The sequence below is a fragment of the Corvus hawaiiensis genome, chromosome 2 (assembly GCF_020740725.1).
Source record: "Corvus hawaiiensis isolate bCorHaw1 chromosome 2, bCorHaw1.pri.cur, whole genome shotgun sequence".
Taxonomy (NCBI): domain Eukaryota; kingdom Metazoa; phylum Chordata; class Aves; order Passeriformes; family Corvidae; genus Corvus; species Corvus hawaiiensis.
Window position 1 is genome coordinate 36,679,252 of NC_063214.1, and position 6,000 is coordinate 36,685,251.

The window sequence follows — 6,000 nt, forward strand, 5'->3', positions numbered from 1 at the left end:
TGTTTTTAGCAATAAACAGTTTCTCTTCTGCAGAACTGTAGGCTCCAATGAAGCATTACACAACATATAGCAAAAGGTGGTAGTTTACAGGTGAACTACCTGCCTAGGTCTGTGCTGTAAGATCGAGGTTTTGATAGAAATGTTTGTGGGAAAATATACAGGCTTGTTTCTAAAATATGACAGGATGTTTTTTAGACTGATGTAATAAAGACTAAATCACAACTGTGCTGCAGATTTGTTAAAAGAAGGGCAGCCACAAAGTTTTCAGCAGAGAGAGTTTTTAACTTCTCCCTGTGAGTGCCCCTTAGCTACTGGGGAGAAGACAGCTCCCCTTCGTCCTGCAGCTGTCAGCTGACATGCTCCAGACGTCCAGCTGAGCTGCACGTTCAACTGCACCACGTTTCACCAGCTCACAAGGGAAGTGGAAGCCTCAGCTAGCCTGTGCTTCATGGCCAGCGTGCAGAAAGGTTCCTCACCCACTCCAGAATCAATCAGTTTCAATCAGTTCGTGTCCCTCACAGACTGCTGTGTCCTGGCAGGTCTATGCCTTCTCCTATTTTCCAGATGCTGGGGAACCTCCTTCTCCAGGTGATAGCTCTGCTTCCCTCTCGAGACACTTTTTAGTCTAAACCACTTGCTTTTTTTTTTGCTTTCTTAGAAGATATGAAAGGCTGGTGTACCAGGGGAACCCAGTTTCCAAATGTCATAGTACATTTCATCAAGCTTCTATTTAAAGAATTAGTTGTGTGGTTAAACACAAGCTTGAAAGTTTGGAGAATTTGCTTCAATTTGTGCTCTTCTGAGATGCTCTTTGGAAAGCCTCCATGCTTTTCTTTGCCTCAGTTTCTCAACAGTGTTACAGGAGAAGCGCTTCTTACATCCCAGAGGGGTATTATGAAAAAATATGGTTCATTATTTGTTTAATTAGTATAATACTGCTATATAAATACCATATGCATATTAACTAAGAAGTAATAGGGCCCTTGATATAGTGTATAGAGGAAAACAGGAGAACAATAAAGTATTTTTTAAAAATCTGCAGTCAGTTTTAAGTAGTGATTTAATGGTATTTTAAAAGCACATGGTGGGTACCTGGGAGACTGGATTTAATTTTGGCAAAGATTTTGCCAAATATGTGTTCTCATAGGATTGCAATAATAACTGTCAAAAAATTTCTGGAACGCCTCAAAGACATAGGGTCTTAAGAGATGGTCTGGCTTGGTTTGGTTTGGTTTTTTTTTAATACATACCACAATATTTCTGGATCATTCAGGGACATTGAAATACTTTTTATATATATGGGTAGAAAGTAAACCGGTCTCACGCCTTTCATTCATTCTCTTCCAGGCAAGCTTCTTCACAGAATCATGGGATTGTGGAGGTTGAAAGGAATCTCCAAAGCTCATCATCTCTAACCCCTGTTCAAAGGGCCAGTTAAAGCCAGTTCCTCAAGGCCTCATTGAGTCCAGTTACAAATACCTTCAATGCAAGCTATTTTGCAGCCACTGTGGTCTTCTGTGTTCAGTGTTTAACTACCCTCATGGTAATCTTTCTTTTAAGTTGTAATTAGTCAGAAATTTGCATGCTTCAATTAGTGTCCTTTGCCTTTTCCGTGTCCTTTGTGACTGGGTCTGCCCCCTGCTCCATGGAGCAGCAGACCTATATGTTCCTCAGCCTTCCTTTTGCTGCCACTGTACCTACAGAAGCCTTTCCTGGTAACCTTCCCCTCCCTGTCTGGTTTCATCTCCCAGATGAGCTTTGGCTTTCCTACCACCAGCCCTACATGCTGAAGCAATATCTCTGTGTTCCTCTTGGGCAGTCCATCTGTGCTTCCGTTTTCCACACACTTCCTTTTTGTGTTAGAGTTCAGCTGGGAGTCCCTTATATATCCATGCTGGTCTCCTGCCACACTTGCTTGGTTTTCTGCACATTGGAACAGACTCTTCTTTTTCTTAGAGGAGCTTCTCCTTGAAGATCAAGCAGCTGTCCTGAGCCCCATACTAATTGGATCCTGCCAGTAAGATTCCCAAGTAGGCCAAAACCTGCTCTCCTGAAGTCCAGTGTTGTGATTCTACTACTTGTCTTGCTCATTTCTCTCAAGATTTTCAACTCTACAGTCTTGTGTTTGCTGCAGCTACATCTTTGACCAGCTTGCTTTTGTTTGTGGCAGGTGCAGCAAGACATCTCCCCTGGCATCTTTCTTCCTTGATATGCTTCAGGTAGTCCGCATACCTTCTGTCTTCTTCTAGTGGTGATTTTGGCAATCTGCTGCTCCAGGTAGCTCCGAACTTTTGTCTCCAAGAGTAGGCAGCAGAGGATATGTAAGAAAGAATGTAAGAGATAGTGGTGTTCTAAAGAGTCTTAGAATTAGCTCAGGGTTTCTGACTGTGTGGGTAGCCCTTAATTTTGCCATCTTAAAGACGAAGGGGCTGTGCTGTGCTGGGAAAGGAGGATATATGGAATAGTGAGCTAGTGGGAAGACATCAAGGAGTAGAGGCCTGGTTAACAAGTTTCTTGTTTCCACTGATACAGGGAGCATGGAGAGGTATTTTGCCCAGGCAATACGTGTTTTCTTCCAACCTCTCCTGTTACTCAGTGAAGCATCTGAGTCTGGCTCTTTAGAGCTCCTGCATTAACAGAGGGGCCCTGGCCTTTGTGCTGCCCCGACCCTATGCTGCCTTAGGAAGCACTTATTTTACCTATGTGCAGAGATAGCCCCACAGCTAAATTACCTGATAGAGGATCTGCTCTATAAAAAGTGCTTCCTATTATTGTTACTAACTGTTTTCTATGTGTCTGTAGATCAGAACTACTGAATTAACTGGAAAAAAGTAATTCTTTAAATTCTATTAGCTCGATGGGAAAACAGAGCCATGGCAACTGAGGTGGATTCTGTTCTGCTCCGTGTATAGCCAATAGCCCTGTCAGTCCATCCCCAATTACACAGGCCGTTCCACTGGTATTTTTATTAAGAGTCCGAAAACATGGCTGGATTTTCAGAACACCAGTTGAGTTTTTAAGTCTGACAGCTAACACAGCTTTTGCCTTATGAAAACAGCAACATTAGAAACAAACTGGAAAAGCATCCACACAGAAAACCGTAGCATCCCTTTTGTGTAATGGGAGTGCAACAGCCAGAAAAGGCTGCAGTCTTTGCCGCCCCTCTCACTTTTGAAAGATTAATGGGTCAAACCTTCGGCTGACTCATACTCTGAAAACAAGGAACAGCTCACACATTTAAATCTTGCTGCAGAAGTTCAAGATTATATGGATAAAACTTACATACGTTATCCATCTGCTAGAGCTAACAACCTGCATAAAAATGGAAGATGTATCTGAATCAGAAGACGAGACAGCTGAGTTGATCTGACAGCTCAGTGATACTGAAGGAAGGATATCTCACCCACCCCCCTTTCCAAACCTTCTTCATGTTCCTAATTCTGGTTTTCCAGCACTTCTCTTCCATGGGCTTTGCTTTTCAAAACGCTCTCAATGAGCCAGTTCAGCTCACTAACCCAGAAGAAAATTGATCAAGCACGAAGTAACTTGATCCTTTGTCTTTAGCTAATCGGCAAAACCAGACAAATGCAAATTCTCTGATGACCACCAGAAAGGAAGCTGAAGCTAGCAGTGAAAGATGGCAGAGAAATAAGATCTCATCCTGATGGTAGAGGTGAGCTGCAGCTCAGCAATGTCCTGACATCTCCCTGTATGCCACGTCAGTTTATGGTTTATCTTCAATGTAGAAAGGGTTTGACCCAAGATGTAGGATTCACTATGCTGCTGTAACAGTTCTGCTACCATGATGACAGAGGGGCAACTTCCAGTTTTGTGTCAGTAAAGTATCATCTTAGTCTGTGGCTTCATGATCAGCAGCAGCATGGCTCAAACAGTCCCATCCTACCCCATCCACCTAATTTCTCCTGCTTCCACCTGCCCTTCTATTCTCTGCCAAGGAATGATTTACATCGCTGTTTAAAGAATCACACAGGTCAAGTGAATTGGCAGAAGAAAGCAAGGAGCACACCTCTTTTCTCTTTCCCTTGTTTGTTCACAAAGTAGTACACAAACAGCTCTGTTGTCACAGTGCAGGGAGTGGCACAAGAACAAGTGGTGGGAAGAGAGGGAGGTGGCAGGAAAAAAGCCAGAATTACTTAAGCCAGTATTGTCACCAAATAAATCCTCATGGACCCACAGCTCATGTGAACAGAGCCTTTAGTCTAGTTTAAAGTGACCTTTCTTCCAGAATAGCTTGTTCTGTATGTGGAGGAGCTCTCACTGAACCAGACAGGCACATTACAGTACATGAAGCATGCTTGCAAAGGGACTTTAGAGACCAGTTTATAGAATAAATGGGGGGATCTGCAGCCCCACACACTGGGTCAGTGACAAAGTACAATAAAGATTCTGTGATGCAACCTCTGCCATCAACAGGAATTCAGCTGCTGGTGTAGCCTGTAACAGCAACAGTTAAAAATGTCCTAAATGCTAAGGGCTGCTGTCCATCCTATTGGCCATCCCAGAACTAATCCGTAGAAGTGTGAGTATTAAAGCAGTAAATCACCATAACATCAAAGAATCTGAAAGCCCACAATAAGAAACTAACACTCAGCTAAACTGTATTTCACTTGCCATCTGTACAGTGAGCAGAAGTATGCGCAGCTATTTCCCTAGGATTTTCTCCCCGTCTTCCCAAAAACACTACAAGGATGATCCCCATAAAGATTTGCATTCAACTTGGGAAAGATACAAGTCAGGAGCATCCAGGGAATCCCCAGCTTCCATTACCACTTGGTGCCCCTTTGGTAGGCAGTTCTTGGCCTGGGTGTCTCCTTAACACCAGGGAATACTCTTAGAGAAACCATCCTGCTACACAGCCAGTCTGTAGGGAAGATAGTACAGACTCAGGCCTTGTGCTACATTGTCTGTTCTGTGGCAGCATCACTCACCAAAGGAGCAGCTAATGCAAAAAATATACGGATAAATGAATAAAATTTTCCAAAATGCAGCTTTTGCCTTTGCCTCTGTATGTAAGTTTTGCCTTTTTTCCCATGCCACACCCTAGTTTTTCTATGTAGTTCACCATGGCAATACACTTTCCCTTAAATATTTTTCTATTGAAATAGCCATGCACAAGGCTTAGCCCAAGTGTTTTCCACTGAAATACAGACAGTCATGATGACTGTGTTGACATCATCTTCAGAAGCTACTCACAGTGCTAAAACTTCAGTGCAATGATTCGCTGCAGCAAAATGTGATGACTGAGAAATGCCTTAGAGACAGTTATGCATTGTAATTCAGGCTTTCTTTAGCTGCATGGTGCAGGAATTGTTTGCTGGGGAAAATGGTCCAGCACCTGTGGTTAATCTGTATTTAAATAAATGCGTTTTTCTCTCAGCTCATATTTCAGTTTCATTTTCCAGTAGTTGTACTGGAAAAATTCCAAAGTAACTGTGAAACCTCGTAACAGGGTGCAGGCAGATTTGCCAGCAGTGCTTAAGAGGACGGCAGTCCACACCAGCAGCTGCTGGAACAGCTCCTGTGTCCTATCACCTCATCACTTTTTTCATGCGCCTTCTTTTCCCAAGAACTCTGTTCCCCAGGATCTGCCTGTCTCTGTGGTGACAGGCAGCTTTCAGTGCTGGAACCATTCCTCTGGTCACACCAGTTCATGTAAACTTGTTATCTCTCTACAAAGAGGAAAGTCCTGGGTATTAATGTTTATTTCTTCCCACTTAGAGTATGATTTCACTCTATTCCAGTGCAATGCAGCTGCCATTCCACTGTCACTTTCTGTCTTGCCTCAGCCATATGTTCCCTCCCCTCCATTGCATGTGGTGGCAAACTCATCAGCTAAACCCATTCGTTTATACTGCCTGGATCCGCACTCTTCCCTGCACGATGCAGCAGAACTGATATAGGAGGTGGTGTTGCTAGAGCAAGGGGGCTGTTGGGGGGATTTCTGCCTTACAAGCCTTTTCTTTGACCCACACAGGGTGT